This window comes from Castor canadensis, chromosome 2, assembly GCF_047511655.1.
Source record: "Castor canadensis chromosome 2, mCasCan1.hap1v2, whole genome shotgun sequence".
NCBI lineage: Eukaryota > Metazoa > Chordata > Mammalia > Rodentia > Castoridae > Castor > Castor canadensis.
Window position 1 is genome coordinate 127,547,111 of NC_133387.1, and position 18,355 is coordinate 127,565,465.

General features: G+C 35.1%; 1 protein-coding gene across 9 annotated transcripts in view; it reads right to left on the reverse strand.

The window, feature by feature from the left end:
* The window catches only part of Dph6 (diphthamine biosynthesis 6), a 178,705-nt gene that overhangs the window by 154,697 nt on the left and 5,653 nt on the right, over positions 1-18,355 (reverse strand). The gene's annotated exons all lie outside the window — the stretch shown is intronic.

The window sequence follows — 18,355 nt, forward strand, 5'->3', positions numbered from 1 at the left end:
TATTAACACAACAGGGTTGTGAGAGAATGAAAATAACCCTATGCACCTAACTGGGACATTGGCTTCCTTGTTTAGAAAATGACAGACATTTGTCACAGAAAAAAGAAAAATATCTCTGAAGCAAAGCTTTCAAAAACCAGTTCTGAAAGAAAAACAGGTTCCTCATAAGCCTTCAGAAAGGACCTAGGGAACAGCTGACATCCTGTTGATTATCAGGTTTCCTTTCCCTTATACCATTCTGTGCATTTTAAAATATGGGCCAACTCTTCAACAAAGAAGCCTTGAAAGCAATATATACCCATTAGAAGACAAAAGTAAAAAAAATCAAATGAGCAAAAATTATACAAACACTCTTAACGCTGTCCACTTATAGACCTAAAATTTATCCTCCAGATATTTCCCCATGCACATTTGCATACAAATAAATTTTAGAGAAATGTTATTACAAAGAGTACTTGGTTTCCTTCCCTTAATAATATATGCAGATGTATTTCTACAACTTCACCTTGATGATATATGGCATTCCACTGTACAAATACATAATTTAGATTGCCAATCACTTATACATCTTCAAGTATATTTATAATTACTTCTTTGGTGTGAATTCTCCAAAGTGGAACAGAGTATACCTTTTGATGAGTTCTGTCAAATTACCCTCCAAAAAGGGTGAACCATCCATAGGGTCCTACCAGCATGAGAGCACCCCCTTCTCTAAAACCTTTTCACTGCTTACTCATGCCCAATCAGAGCTGTTTGAGTTAGTGAGACTAAACTTTTTTTCTGTGCCACTTGAATTTCTTTCTCTTTGGAACACTAGTTCATGTCCTTAGGTCCTATATCTTTTTGGAGGCATACTTTTAATCATCCAAAAAACATTAAGTAAGAAATTCTTCACCAAATGCTCATGTCATTAATATGATATGGCTTGAAGAGAAGACAGTAATCATATGAAGATTCAACACCTTGTTAGGATTGGTAACTTCGCATGAGCGTATTTTACAAGAAGGGATTTCCTAACTCATCCAAAAGAAAAAGAAAATTAAAACCTGAGCTGGGATTATAAATGTGATATCACCAAAACTATCTGTGCTTTCCATGAATGAACAAAACCTCTGATACTAAGCTGGTGTAATAAACAATATTTTGCTGTTGTCCCTTTTACTTTTCCGTAACTCTATGGATCAACCTGAACATATTTTGAAAATGTTAATTGTTTCACTGAATATTTCCATAAGTCAAGGAAGGAGACCACTAACTCTGAATGATGGACAAGTCCTTCATGGAATTATATTGAATCAAGAACTTAATTAAAATGGGTCATTCTGGTGAAAAAAAAAAAAGGTGTAAAAAAATGAAAACATGTCTCGTTCTCTCCTGCCCAAATCAATTCAATTTAAAGCCCCTTCTCACGGAACCAGGTAGAGATTGACCACGTAGCCAAATATATTAATTCCTAATACACCTATAGAACCATGTTTAGATTTGAATATAATTGCAAATGACAGTTTTTTTCTTTTTCAAACAAACCAGTTTAAAAAACTACAAAGTTGATACTTAGAACAGTGCTTCTCAAACTGTTAGGTATTACTTTGAAAAAAAATTTTCCAAACCTTTGAGGACAGAAACTTGTACAACTTATAAAAACATTATAAGAAACAATTTCTGAAAGATACAAAATACAAATCCGTGTTTTTATGATTATGCATTGTGCATGTACTGTTATATACAATTCTACCACTTACAAGCACAAGCTCATGTCCTACTGCTTTCTAGCTGTGTAAGCTTGAATAAGTTACTTAACCTTTCTGTGCCTCAGTTTACTTATCTGCAATTAGGGATAGGATAATATGCCCTACTGGGTTAACATAAGGATAAATCAGAATCCTTACGTAAAGAGCTTATTAACAATGCCTGGAAGTCCTCGTGCATAAAAAATAATTTTAACTATAGAAGACAAAAATAATTGAAAAGACCATGGCTCTAGGTTTTTCCAACAAAAAATATAAGGAGGAAAAGGAGTTGTACAATTTATAGAGTTCATACAATGACTACTGCCCAACAGTTACAGTAAGGCAAAACTGTCACACACACTAAGTCCTGAGCGAAATTTTACCCTTGGATCACCACCAAGTTAACTCTGTAATTGTGGAAAATCCTCAACAGCGTCCCTAGAGCCAGTGTATAGCAAAAGCTTTTGTGCACCTCTTACGGTCAAGGCACTAATGAGCACTGAAGCATTGAAAAACACAGATAGCACTATACATATACACATGTATGTATGTATGCATATTTTTCACATCTATGTTTTTCATGTATGTCGGTTACAGAGCAACAAAGAGGATATACTACATATAGAAGTAATCATATAAACATGCATAATGTAGTAACTAATCACAGAAGTAACAAAAAGTAACACCTGAGGAAGTCTGGTCAATGCCTTTTGCATCCCTATCTCTCATCCTCCAAGTTAACATTCAAGGAACTATTTAGAATTAGCCAGGTCCCCAAGCCACTGGCTCTGTCTATAGTCTCCATCACTTCTTACCTCGTTGAGATCTTAATGTCTTTCTTAGATACACAGCATCCTTGTCTGCTCTCTGCAACTATTTAACTCTTCACTCTTTGGAACCCCCAGAAGACCCCTCTGATCTTTTGGCACATAGCATGTGCTACAAACTCAAAGGACAATTGATTCCTGATTTGTGTAGTCATAAATTCTCCCAGGTTACAAGGTATTCTGAAATTGATGGTTAAAAACAGTACTTCTTAAACTTTTGAAAAGGACTGACCACTCTGAGGCTAAGATAAAATGTAGATCTCTCCCCTCCCCAAATTTACATGTACTAAAATTTGCATTAACATGCTGGAGTTCAAGAATAGTCTTCCTTCCAGATTTAGAAATATTTTCTTAAAGTATATGTTATGCTACATTGAGATCCACTAACCTGATTAATAGTTTTCTATGATTAAGTTCAGGTTATATTACCCTCACACTCAGAAGAACTGGATGAGGGCTAAGGAAGTTACAAAAATGGCTTAAGAGAGAACTAAATTACGAAAAGCTCAAAAGGGAAGACTACGGTTTATTTATCAAATGATCATCACTCCCCTCTCCACCTTCCTGCAAAATTAATTCCCAGGAAACAGTGTACAAGGGAAGTGGTCTTAAACAGCAGGCCATTTCAGTATGTCAGTGGGTTTTACAGATGTCTAAGAAGATGGGTGTCAGGTGAGTTTTGCCAAGCTTGGACAGTCTTAACTCTGTTTAGTAAGTTTAACAACTGCTCACTAAGCAACCACTTGAGCAGGCGCATAAACCACCATGTGCCCAGTTTACGAGGCTATAGTAACTGTGACATAATCTGCTGGTCTTGAGGGCGGACATAACAGCTCCATGCCGCTGCCTGTGGACATCCACAAAGCATTTTTAAATCTATTAGTTCTGCATATATTCTGAGAAACTTGCAAAAGCAAGTCCTTGTTTGGCTCTTTCTTTACAAATGAGTTAACAGAAAATATACTGCTTAGATTTTAAAGATAATCATGGAGCTAACTCCTTAAAGAAGAGACCAAAATAGATTTTAATGGGGAAAAAAGGATTACATAAGAATCTTTGTCATTTTTTTGTTCACCTCTTTATCTCCTTCTAAATGGTCCATGCTTCAGATTATTCACACAAGAAGCCAGAGAGAAAAATACTAATTTCCCATGTCTCCTTGAAAGGTGAATTATCTACTGACAAAGTCTAAAAAGAGTAAAGACAGCCAAAGATCATAAGCAACAAATGTGTAAGGATAAATTCAATCCAATATATGATACAAATCTGTCCCCATTAAAGTGTCTTTCATAATCTGAATGATAACCATTAATTTTCTTTTCTGCATCGACTTACTAATAAAGTCATGAAGAGTTCCACCCATCTCAGTGCCCACTCACAGCAGTTACTTAGCATTGGCATTCCAGTGGAACTAAGTATGGAAGGAAACAAACAACTTCACCTGACTTTGCTGGATTATTTTGGGAGCTAGGGAATGAAGGAGAAGAAAGACCTGAGATTGACATGAGGTTGACAGGATAAGAAAGAAAAACAGAACAATTTTATGTAGCATCCTTCTTTTAAAACCTGAAGAGCCTCTCATACATGATCTCAGAACAGGTGATTAAGAGTCAAGGAAAGACATGCACACATTTCTCAGATGGAATGACTGAATTCCAGGTGAGCAGAGCTCAACACGTAAGAAACAAAAAAGAATGTGGTACAACCATTCAGATGTAATCTTGCACTTCTGCCTAGGGCCAGCCTTGGACTGAAAGCCCCTTACCTCTGCCTTCTGTATAGCTTGGACTACAAGCATAGGATACTATGCCCCCCTTGTTTTCTGTTTTGTTGGTTTCTTTTTTTGTAGTACTGGGATTTGAACTAAGGGCCTGACACTCACTAGGTAGGTACTTGAGCCATGCCCCCAGCCCCTTTTTGCTTTAGTTACTTTTCAGGTAGGAGCCCACATGGTTTGCCTGGGCCAGCCTGGACCAATCCCACTACCTATGTCTTCTATGTGGCTGGGACAGTGAGAGTTCAACACCACACCCACATTATTTGTTGGGAGATCCTGCTGATTTTTTGCCCAGGCTGGCCTCGAACAACCACCATCCCAACCCCACCTCCCAGGTGGGTATGGGGCTCTGGCATGAGTTACCATTTTAGGCCAGCACCCTGCTTTTATTCTGAGACAGGCCTCGCTAGCTTTTCCGCCCAGGTTAGCCTGGAGCCCTATCCTCATCCCCCCCAGTTGATGGGATTATAGGGATGAGCACTGCACCCAGCTCATTTTTTTTTGAGATAGGGTCTCCCTAACATTTTTGCCTAGATGGGCCTCAAGTAGTGATGCTCCTATCTCAGCCTCCTGAGTAGCTGGATTACAGGCATGCCTGGCCACGTGACTTACAATCTTTAATAAAAGCCCACAAGAAAAAAATTTATGTAGTTTTATATATTAAGACAGATTGGGTACTATAAAAGAATTACAATGTTTTCTGAACATTCAGGCAGGGAAGACACTGCATCCAATGGCTGTGAATCAAGGAAGCTATCAAGGAAGGAGTTGCCATGCAAAGAACAAGTTGGAGAGGAGATGTTATTTTTGACTAAAAAAGCACTATGCATAATGGATAATGCACAGAAAAATAAGTTCTGACAACAGTCTAGCTTAGGTGGAGCATGTTCCCTGTAGAGGACATGGGAAAAGTTGAAAGCATGTTCCCTGTGGGGAACATGGGAAAAGTTGAGAAATAAACTGAGGTCACATGGCAGCAATGATGATTTTTGCTGAAGAAAAACAGGTTTGGATCTGCACTTTAGAAAGCAGAATCACACAGGAGTCTGCAGAACAAATTATAAAGGGTGAGAGACTAAAGAGAGATCATAAGCAGAATACAAGGAGTTAATTAATTTACAGGCTTAAAACCAGGTTCAATCTGATGTGATATCCAGGACGCTACAGAACCTAGTGACTTCTATTTTGCTTCATTTCAAGTAAATAGTATTTTGTATATTTACAGTACTTTGAATTTCATCTACACTGGTTATTATTATATGAAAATACATTAGCACCATACATTTTGCTTCCTTCTGTGAATATACATGAGGTGCTTTTAAGAAATAAAGATAAAATATTTTAGATGTGGTGTACATGGTACAGTTCTAGGAAAAAATGTTAACTACTCAATTAAAAGAACTATCAAGACCAAAATTTATTACTAGTTAATCTTGAGATTAAAGCAACGCAGAATGATATGAAGAATCTTCTAAACCATCCTATTCCAGATTAAACAGATCACAGAGATGATATAAAATTTTAAGATTACAATATTTATAATGTGTAACTATCATAATTGACTTTGATTATCAATACTGCCAGGTTCAAGCTGCACAGATTAGCTATGGAACTGCCTCTGTTTGCAAGATACCTGATATAGACTCCTTGTCACTATTTAAATCTGATCATTAAGCCCTGTCAATCCCTCTTCAATGTTCCCACTTCACTTTTGCCACTGCTTCTTCCCTACTTCACATCCTCACAACCTTCCAGCTACCTTCATATCTTAGCTTTCAATTTGAACATATCTATATAATTGGTTATCTCTAATCCATTTCCTGCATTATTAGCAGTTCAACCTGTTAACCTTGAAGTTGCGTTGCAACTCTATGACTTGATGTCATTCTTTTCAGAATCCTTTAAAATAGTGGAGTTCCATCTTGTGTGAGTATAAAACTTAACAGTAAGATAGACATAGTAACAGCCTAGCATACATTTAACATATGTGTGTGGACACAACACAAACACACATAGATATTAAATACAGTACTGTAATTTTTAGCCAGAGCAATAAGGCAAGAGAAAGAAAAGCAAAAGGCATACAAGAAAAATGGAGAAAGTAAATTTTCCCTGTTTAGACAGGAAATGATGTTATATACAGAAACACCTACAGACTACACTAACACCTATCAGAACTGATGAATTCAGTAAAGCTGCAGAATACAAAATCAATATGAAAGTCAGTAGCATTTTTATATGCCAATAAGTACAGTATACTGATGAAAAAAGAAATACTTAAATCCCACTCACAAGATAGATAGATAGATATAGATCTAAATCTCCAGGAATTTAACCAAGGAAATAAAAAACCTCTACAAAGAAAATTACAAAACATTGATGAAAGAAACTGAACATACACAGAGAGAGAGAGAGAGAGAGAGAGAGAGAGAGAAAGAACTCTATGTTTATAGATTATAAGAATTAATATTTTTAAATGTCTATATGTCTCAAAGAGATCTACAGATTCAATGCGCACCTCATCAAAATATCAATGACATTATTCACAGGACTAGGAAAAAAAACCCTAAATTTCACAAAAGACCCTGAATAACTAAAGGCAATCTAAAGCAAAAAGAACAAAGCTGGAGTATCATAATACCTGATTTCAAGACATACTACATAATCGTTAACCAAAACAGTATGGTAGTAGCATTAAAAACAGACACACAGACCAGTAACCAGAATAGAGATCCCAGAAATAAACCCACACATCTACAGTGGAGTGATTCTTGACAAAGTCAACAAAGAAATACATTTATCTTCAATAAATGATGTGGGGAAAACAGGATATCCATATGCACAAGATTGAAACTTGCCCCCAATTTCTTACACTGTACAAAAACCAACTCTTACACTGTACAAAAACCAAATTAAAACCCTAAATATAAGACGTGAAACTACTGGCAGAAAACACAGGGGAGACACTCCAAGGCATGGGGTAGGCAATGATTTTTTGGTATGACCCAAAAGCAAAAAATAGACAAATGAGATTATTATAATCAACTGAGTGAACAGACAACTGAGTGAATGAAAGGGACAGGGATTAATACCCAGACACCATAAGGAATTAATAAAACTTAATGATTAAAAACCAGGTTTAGTGGTGCATGCCTGTAATTCCAACAGAAGGGGAGCTGAGACAGGAGGATCACAAATTAGAAGCCAGTCTGGGATACACAGAAAATTCCAAGTCAGCCCCTGAACAAAAAACACAAATAATGCAATTCAAAACTAAGTGATCTGAATAAACACTTCTTAAGAGAAGAAATATAAATGGCCAAAAAGTACATGAGAAAAAAAAATGTTCAAAAATCATTAGCCATCAGAGAAATACAAATCAAAACTATGATGAGGTATCATCCCATCCCAGTTAGAACAGCTGTTATTATAAAAAAAATACAAAGTGAGGATGAGGAGAAAAGGACTCACACATTATTGGTGGGAATGGAAACTGACATAGCTATTATGGAAAACATATGGAGGTACCTCAAAAAACCAAAAGTAGAATTACCATATAATCTAGATATCCCACTTCTGTGTACATATCCAAGGGAAATGAAGCCAGCTTACAGAGACACCTGCAAACATGTGTTTATTGCAGAACCATTCACAATATCTATGATACAGAATCAGCCCAGTTGCCCATCTGTGGATAAGTGAATAAAGAAAATGTGGTACAAATACATGGTGGAATATTATTCACCCGTAAGGGAAAATGAAATCCTGGCATTTGCAGCAAAATGGATGGAACCAGAGAATATAATGTTGTGAAATAACCCAGACACAGAAAGATGAGAACCACCCATTCTCTGTCATATGTAGTTTCTGTCTTAATAACTGATCTAAATGTAAAGCAGTGATTATAAAAGTTGGGCCGTGGGCAAAGGAAGGTGAGGGATAAAAGGAGGCTGGATTTGATCACTGCATGTTGTATGTAAGTGTTGAGCTATGATACCAAATCCCACTAACAGGCACAAGTAATACACGTTAATAAAAAATTTTAAAGCAGCACACTGAATGTTATGCAAAACAATAATCAATCTTACTACGTCCAATGTGCTGTGACAGTTTTTGTTTTATTCTATTCTCTTCCATTTAATTTGGTAATACCACCTTATAGTCTTTCCATATCTAAACAACCCTTGACCTAAACTTTAAGATACTCTTTGTTTTGGTTTCAATCAACCTTTACAGACTTATTCTCCACAACTCACTAAATCATCTCTTATAAAAAGAAAAAAAAAAAAAAAAACAGAAAGAAACCATGGGTTTCAAACTAACGGCTTGAGTTGTATTGTACCTCCTAGAAAGCACGAGGCCCTGAGTTCAAACCCCAATACAGACAAAAAAAAAAGTCCTGAATATGTATGTTTAGTATTGCTTCTTTTTATGACTGTTTTATTATTTTGGCACTGCGGATATGGTGAATGAAGTCGCTTCCAATTTAAAGCATGAAGTCAACATAAAAAGATCATTTCAAGAGCTACAGTGTTATCATATGGTCACCAATAAAGACCTGTCACCTAGAGTACATAAGAATGATAGTAAAAGTATAAAGCAACTTATACTTACCAATCTTAGTAATATGTTCTTGGTCATTTAATTGAAAACTCAACAAGGATAGTATAAACTACATTTACAAACAACACAAAAGACTTTAGAACAGAAACACATTTAGCATCTTAGATGACACAACTCCAGATACAGGCATCTCAAAAAAATTTCTTTTAAAGTAAGTGATAGCATATTCAGGAAAAAAGGGAAAAAAGTCAATAGGACACAGACAAAGAGGTTCTAAATCATAAAGAAACAAACATGAAAAAGGTCAATTGGTAAGAAGCATTGAATTAGGGAAAAAACAAAGACTACATATGTACATTGACTATATATAAAAATATACATATATATGTACACACATATATATATATACACACACACACATACATACATACATACAACCAGTAACACCAAGTGGATAAAGTTCAAGGTTGATTAGACATAATGAGTTTGCCAAAACGAAGGAGTCATGTTTTCCAGGCTTTTGGGGAATCTGTAGATGAAGACCCTGGACCTGTGATAAGTTTAGGAAGTATAATTGATAAATATGGCTCAACCTATTATTTCGGAACAGATCTTCCATCGCGTGCTTCTCATGCATGTCTGACTTTATCATTTGAGAGGGACAAACATGGCAAGCCTTAGTGAAGCCACACCTGGGAGTGACAATGACACTGGTCCACTGCAGTGCCAACACTTCTTATTTAGAGTCTAGAACAAATACTGGAAAAGCATTTATTGTGCCAAGAGACCAGGTTTAATGTCCAAAATCTTGGGAACTGACAGGGCTACAGGCAAGCTGCGCATTGCTGAAGAGCCAGGAGCAATCTGCCTATTTAATTAGCACTGTCTGGACCCTCCCTGCAAATCTTAAGGCCATTGTACATGCTTCTCCCACTTCAAACCCTCTGGATTTGCCTCAAGATCTGAAGTGAAAAATAGAGTCACAAAGTAATTTTTTAACATAAGCAGATTTTCTGAAGTGAAGATACTAAAAGTATTTTCAAAAAGGGTCTGCTCAGCAATTTTGCAAAAGTCTACATCTGGGAATTATTCTTAGTACAGACAGTGGCTACACTGCCCAAACTTCCACTACACTGCCCATTCCACATAGGCTTCTAGATGGAAAAACAAATATAAAATCAACTTATCATATACTGAAATAATGCTGTAGTTTCCCTGCATTAGGTAAATCATCAGGTGAAAAATAATTGGAAAACTCTGGGCTGAACTACTTTGTTCAACAATCCACTATTTTAAGAGCCTCCATATTCCAGGGACTCTGCTAGGCACAAAAATGAAGCACATTGGGCATGTCTTTGTAGGTCTCACAACCTAGCAGGAGAAAAAGCCACATAAACAATCCCATAATACACTGAGAACCAGGGTAAAGGTATAGACAAGCTGCCATTAAAGAGATAGGAATATGGGAAATTAGAGCAAATATCACAAAGAGGTATGAGGTGAGAAGAGGTTATTTATAAAACAAAAAGATAAGTATCCAAAGAAACACAGGTAAAGAAAGACTCAGACATGAGAAAACAATCTTTCAGAAACCTAATTAGTTTACTATAATATGATCCAAGAGGCTTGTATGAGAATGGGAGGATCAGACTAGTAGGACTACCAGGACCTCTTCATGAGCCCTCTACAGGGTTAACGAGTTAGTGGGTCATTCACCCATGTGTACATTTTAGCTGACTATAATATGGCAGAAGAAATGGATAGAGCACATGACAATACTGAAGGCAGGAGACTCTTGCATAGTACAGGTGAAAAAGCAGCAGTGGCAAAAATGAGGTCTAAGGGTAGGATTTTAGAAGTCACTGAAGCATTAGTGACAGGTTCAAGAGATCTAGTAGTAGTGCTGAAAGTGGAAAAGGCACTGAGAAAAAATATTAGTCTAGTATGTAAAGCCCAAGTTTAAGGGAAGATGCTTTTAACTAAGAAGGAAATGCAAGAGATGAAGCAAGTTTGCACAGGAAGATAATAAATACATTTTGAACTTGCTGAGTTTACCATACCTATAAGATATTGAAACTAAAGGTGGCATACTACAGGCTCACTGCTATGATACAATGGTGGGAATTTTTTTTAAAACATAAGAAGGAGGGATATAAAGGAGGACAGTGAAAAAAAGGAGAGAGGAAAGAAGGGACAAAGGGAGGAAGAAATGCAGGGAGATAATGAAAGAACAGTCATCTAGGATGGTTCCCCAGTTTGTAATCAGCTAGAATCTACTAATTTTTAAGAAACATGTTGCTCTACCTTGCCAGAGCTCACTCTTTGGCCAGCAACAGCCCAGTTTTTTTTTTTTTCAAGATCTATCATTCCCTTACTTCTTAGAAAACACAATCCCAAAATCACTTCTCTATCAGGCCTGCCCATCCAAAGGGAATCATTGTCAGAGTAACGACTGTGTCATGAATATCAGGCCAATCAAGGACAGCAAAACATAACTGGATTTTTCTTTGAGTTATTTAGTTTTTCCTGCTAGATTTGAACCAGGAAGAATGTAACTGGGAGCCATCTTCCAATTGCAAGGGTCATGCTTGAGAACAGAATCAACAGAAAGGAAAGAGTAAAAAGAGAAACAGAAAACAAATCAAAACAAAACAGCCATATTTTGGTTATCTAATTTGGTCCTATATCTATCATATTTGATGCCAAGCTTACCTTTAGATTATTATCAATAAATTCTCTTTTTATCTAAAACTGCTTAAACATGATTTTGTTTCTTATAACCAAAAAATTCTAACCAATACAAAAAACATAAAGTAACAACTGATATTCTCTAAAATTATTAAATTACAATCTAGATTTTTACAAAAATAATCATTTATTTATAAAATTTTCCTTCAATAGGATAGATTGAATTTTAAAAAGAAAGTGGGAACTGTTCATTTACTGTTGCATTCAAATCACAATACATATGCACATTAAACAATTTAAGGAGACTACCACAGTAAGATGCCTAATAAGAAAAACAATATGGGAAAAGAAAAACACCAATGATGAGAAGAGTGAAACTGAATATTCAATTCAGGGAAGCAAATTAAATATATTACATTAGAATGGAGTTAGAATAAGTTTCTGGATCATGAATGTCTATTGAAATGAAATCAAAGGTATAACCTTAAAAACAAGAAAAGGAAGGAGACACACACGCTAAAGGATTTTATTTAACTAAGAGAGTACCAAGACTCAAAATGAAACTCTCATAGAATGTGTGCCAGGAAGACACATTCATTGACACATTCTCACATATGAAAAATACCTGACAAAAGAAAAGACACATGAAGATTCGACCAAGAAGGTCTAATTTCTGACCAATCAGAGTATAAGAAAAAAGGGAATGGTGAAAATAAAAAAGGGCAAATTATCAAATAATGAAGAGGATTTTCCAGAGCCATACTTAATGGCAATTCTACTGGCTCTGCCAATTTTTGTGTGTCAAATTTGACATCCGGTATTCTTCCCTCAAACAAAAAAAACCAAAAGGCTACAACACTCATAGCCACACATTTTTCTATATTCAGGAGAAGCAACTTATCTTCTGCCAATCACTCATCACTTTAGACTTCATTCTATTAGGACCAACATAAAATAATCCCTGATACAATCACTACAGCCAAAATCTGCCAACCTATGACTGATTTTCACCTGGATTTCATCAAAGAGAGAAAGAAGACAGGGATATGTCGTACTCAGTAGGGATGCAAAAGAAAAGTTAAAAACGGCATTACTTTAACATTTTAGTACATCAAGCATAAAACTCAAATCATGAAAGCTAACAGAAAGGAAAAAGAAATCACCTAGAAGAACAAAAATCACATGAATATCAGGAAAAAATGTAGAGGACCATGAGCAATGCTTCCAGTGATTTCAGGAAAAGTGACTTTCATCCTAAAATTCTAAATTAAACCAGTGTGTCAACAAAATGTGAGGGCAGAATGGGAACACTTGTAAAATGTAAGGATTTGAAAGCGATCTAAGACAGTTTCTTAAAGATAGATTCCACTGAAATGGAAAAAAAAATGAGAAAGAAGAAGACATCAGATCCAGAAAGTGTTCCAAATCAGTATAGTGAGAAAATATGTTGACCTTGAAATATATTTTCTAAAGAAATATGTTGCTTTTATGTCTTTTAGAAATTATTACATAGTTTATGTGACTTAAAAAGAAAACTCACAAGATTTGAAAATTACTGTATTTTCAGAAAATATAGATTATGCCAAATTTGAGGAGAATAGAAATTACATTTCAGTATTAAAGAAATTCTAAGAGTAAAGATTAATCACAGAAAAACAGGTATTTTGATAAAGGAAAAATACATCAAGAGGAGATAATGACTGGTAACCTATACACCAAATACTGCAAACCCAGTTTCATTAAACAAATCCTGCTGGGCTTGCAATCACCTAGTAATGCACTTCAAAGTCTTAGAAAAACAGAACAAGCCAATTCCAAAACCAGTACATAGAAAGAATAATAAAAAATAGGGCAGGAATTAATGATATGGAGACTATAAGGACAATACAATGAATCAATGAAACAAAGAGTTGGTTCTTTGAAAAGAAAAACAAGATTGACAAACCTTAAGCCAAACTAACAGAGAGAGGAGGGTGGGAGGGAAGAGAGAAAGGGAGACTAACTAAGTTAGAGATGAGAAAGGGGATATCAGAACAGATACCAGTGAAATTCAGAAGATCATCAGGGAATGTCCTAAAAACTTACACTCCAACAAACTGGAAAGTCTAGAAGAAAAGGATAAATCTCTAGACAAGTATAACCTATCAAAACTGAACTAAGAGGACATAAACAACTTAAACAGAGCTATAACAAAAATGAGATTGAAATAGTAAGGAAGAATCTACCAAAAAAGAAAAGCCCTGAACTGAACGGATTCATTGCTCAATTCTATCAGGCCTTTCAGGTAGAAACAACTAACACCAAAGTTCCTCAAACTATTCAAAATAATATAAACAGAAGTGGTGCTACCAAACTCAATTCTAAAAATCAGTATTACTCTAATACCAAAACCAGGTAAAGATGCAACAAAAAAAGTTGTAGGCCAATTTCCCTAATGAATATAGATCCAAAAATTCTCAATAAAATATGTGCAAATAAAATCCAACAACCTATTAAAAAGATTATACATCATGATCAAGTTGGTTTCATTCTAGGGATAAAAAGATGGTTTAATACGTGTCAATCAAACAGAATCAAAGACAAAAGCCACATAACCATCTCAGTAGATGCAAAAAAAGCCTTTGACAAAATTCAACACCCTTTAGTGATAAAAGCTCCAAAGAAACTAGGAATAGAAGGAATGAACTTGAACATAATAAAGGGTATAAATGACAGACCTTTAGCCAGCCTCACACTAAACGGAAAAAACCTAGAATCATGTCCTCTAGTCTACATTCTAGTCTATATTCAATATAACACTGGAATTCCTGCCCAGAGCAATAAGGCAAGAGAAACAAATAAAAGAGATACAAATAAGGAGGGAAGAAGTTAAATTTTTCCTAACTACAGATGATATGATCCTATACTTAAAAGACCATAAAGAATTTACCCCCAAAACTCCTAGATCTGATGAGCACTTTCAGCAATACAGCAGGATATAAAATTAACATATGAAAATCAGTAGCTTTTCCATATACCCACAATGAACAGACTGAGAAAGAAATCAGGAAATCCCATTCACAGTAGCCTCCAAAAAAAAAAAAATTAAGAAAAAACCCTAGAAATAAACTTAATTAAGGATGTAAAAGATCTCTACAATCAAAACTACAAAATCTTGAAGAAAGGAATTGATGAAGACACCAGAAGATGGAAAGACCTCCCATGTCATGGATTGACAAAATTAATGCTGTGAAAATGGCTACTACTGAATGTAATCTATAGATTCAATACAATTCCCATCAATGTTCCAATATCATTCTTCACAGAAATAGAAAAATTAATCCTAAAATTCATATGGAAACATAAAAGACTTTAAATAGAAAAAATTATCTTGATCAAAAAGACCTGTATTAGAGGTCTCACAATACCAGACTTCAATTACACTATAAGGCCATAGTAACAAAAACAGCATGGCATTGACACAAAAACAGACATGGAGACCAATGGAAAAGAACTGAAGACCCAGAAATAAACCCATACAGCTACAGGCATCTGGATTTTGACAAAGGAGCCAAAAACAAACATTGGAGAAAAGACAGCCTCTTCAACTAATGGACTGGGAAAACTGATTATCTACATGTGGAAGACTAACACTAGAGCCCTATCTCTCATTCTGTAGAAAAGTCAATTCAAAATGGATCAAAGATTTAATGTAGGACTGGAAGCTTTGAAATTACTACAGGAAAACACTTGAAGATATATGCATAGGTAATTACTTTCTAACTAGCACTCCAATTGCCCAGGACATAAGAGCAAGAATTCAAAGCTTACGCACATCAAAAAAAACTACCAAAATCCAGAGACAACACACAGAATGGAGAAAATCTTTGCCAGCTACTCATAGATAAAGAATTACTATCCAGAATACACAAAGAACCAACAATAATTAAATACCAAAGAATAAATAATACAATTAATAAATGGGCAAATGAATTGAACAGACAGTTCTCAGAAGAAGTTTAAAGGGCTAATAAATACATGAAGAAATGTTCAACATCCTTAACCATAAAGGAAATGCAAATCAAAATCACAGAGATTCTACCTTACTCTAGTCAGAATGGTCATGATTAAGGAAAAAAACAACAAATGCTGTAGTGAGAAAGAAATCCTCACACACTGCTGGTGGGAATGTGAACTAGTACAACCACTAAGGAAATCAGTATGGAGATTCATCAGAAACCTAAAAATAGACCTGGCTTATTGATTCTGCTGTACCACTCTTGGGCATATAGCCAAAAGAGTATAAATCAACACATAAGAGAGACACTGCACACCCATGTTTATAGCAGCACTATGTAACAGTCAAGTGATTGAATCAGCCCAGGTACCCGTGAACTGAATGGATAAAGAAAATGTGGTTTATGTATACAATGGAGTATTATTCAGCCACAAAGAATGAATTATGTCATTTGCAGGAAAATGTATGGAATTAGAGATCATCAGGTTGAGTAAAATAAGCTCAAAAAGCCAAATATCACTGTTTTCACTAATATGCAGAATCTAGACCTAAAATAGTAGTAACAATAATGGCACATGAGTATAAAAAGGCTGCTTGGGAGGGGATCAGTTGGAGGAGGAGACAGTAAGGAGAGAGTACTAGGGGGCACAGAGGACTGAAGGACACACACACACACACACACACACACACACACACACACACGAAGAAAGCATAACAAATCTACCAAATACTGTTTGTAAAAGGAAGGAAGAAGGGCAGGAGCTAAAGGAATATAATAGAGTGAACTTGTTCAAACTATACTATGCGTATCTATGGAATTATCCCAATGAAACTCCCTTGTATTATTAATGTGTGCTACTAAAAAAGAATAAGAAAACATATTTTATAAACAGTTTAAGAGATATACATAATCAAACTCACAGTCATCTGGGAATCTGAGACATAAAGGATCATTACATTCTTATTAGCTTGTATCACTTCTACAAAATACTTAGGAAACTTCTAACTGTAAATCCTTCCAATCTTTCCTACTTATTTTCAGCAACTGAAAAATTGGAATTCTTTGCAAACATCATCTAGTCAAAACTTAGCTCTAATATTTGGAGGGGAAAGAGCTATAAAACAAAAGACTAACCTACATGTGAAAGTCAAAAAACTGCAAACTGTTATTAAATAAATGTTTAAAATGAAACTAAACCCAAATGTTTTCAACAGTTATTAATATTCCAAGGATTAAAAATGTAGTTCTTTTTCTTAAAACAAGTGAAGACTAACTTGAAAGCATACCTTTTCTAGATTAGTGTTTTTTCCATAATTACTTGATTATTCATTAGCATATGTATAACCTCCATTGTAATCCTACAAAAGCAATATATTTCTACTGTTTATGTCCTTAAAATATCCTATGGTAAAATTTGTATTTCTACACAGGAAAAGAGGGAACTATTTAGTCATAGACAACTCGATAATGTCTCTTTCAACTAGAGTTGTAATTATCATGTACAAAATTCCAAAAGAGAAGTTGTTAAGATTTAACACTGGCATAAATTTATGTCATAACTGATGGTTACTATAAAGATAATGGCAGAGCATCCATTTTTCCAAAGACAGCCTGGATCAAAAGGGAAATTTTTTCTTAATTGCTACTAATCTGTCCATTTTTAATTCATCAGTAATTTATTATCTTTACCTTTCTTGGAAGGCTGTTATTATCACAGAACTTCTCCAAAGTTACCAAGTTTGTGATTTTTTTTAAGCAACCCAATTATTTCCAATTTGTAATATTGGTTTATGTTAAAATTTTTAATGTGTAGTTTCTATGTACTCTAAAAAACAGATTTTGAAAGTGTAATTGACACTCAGTATTTCATGATCCTAACTGTACCGTTCTGAAACAACCACCAAAAGCACTCGTATTCCTTCCCCTTCTTTGATAATCAGAATAGTTCTAACTAGTATATATATTCCCTATGATTTCCTTTGAAAAGTATCTACTTCTTATGCTATCTACAAATGAATAGTATAGAACTACTTACTATCTTTCCTGCCAGTTTTTTTTTAAATAAAAATGTTCTGAAATGCAAAACAAAAACTATTTCCACCAAGGAAACTTGAAAAGAATTTAGGTGCCTCATATTTTTCAAATCAAAATCCTTAACTGATACTAAGATTTGATGAGTATTGAATTTAAAGTACACAATGAAGTCATGATTTGAGGCTAGTAAATGTTCACGATACTGGTTCATGACAAAACTTCTAAGAAGGCAGAATTCCCTGAGGAGTGAAAAATGCAATGCAATATCCTTCAGTAGAGCAAGGACCAGAACTCTTTTCTACTCTCTCCCTTGTGAAAATAAGTTAAGATATCCAGGAAATACTGGCTAACATTATCATCTCATCAATACGTTTTTAAGTGAATTAATGATAGCTGACTGGAAAAAAATTCATATTTAAAAAGAATACTGAACTGTCTTCAAACAGCTGGTTATCAGTGTGAATGAAAGGATAACTGCTCAATATAAAGTCATCTCCATCAACCAACATTTAACGAGTACAGTGCCTACTACCTATTACCTATAGTAGTAGCCCACACTTCTCTCCTAGGTTTAGTTTACTGAAATTAACAATGAGTGCCAAACTCCCGTGTACAACAACTTAAGTGTTTCATTCACACTTCTTCCACCTCATGAAAGCAGGGCTCTGGATCTCACTTCTCCTCGGCCATCCCTTACATCAGTTGCTATCACCATGGCTCTGCTTCATTCTTTCTCAC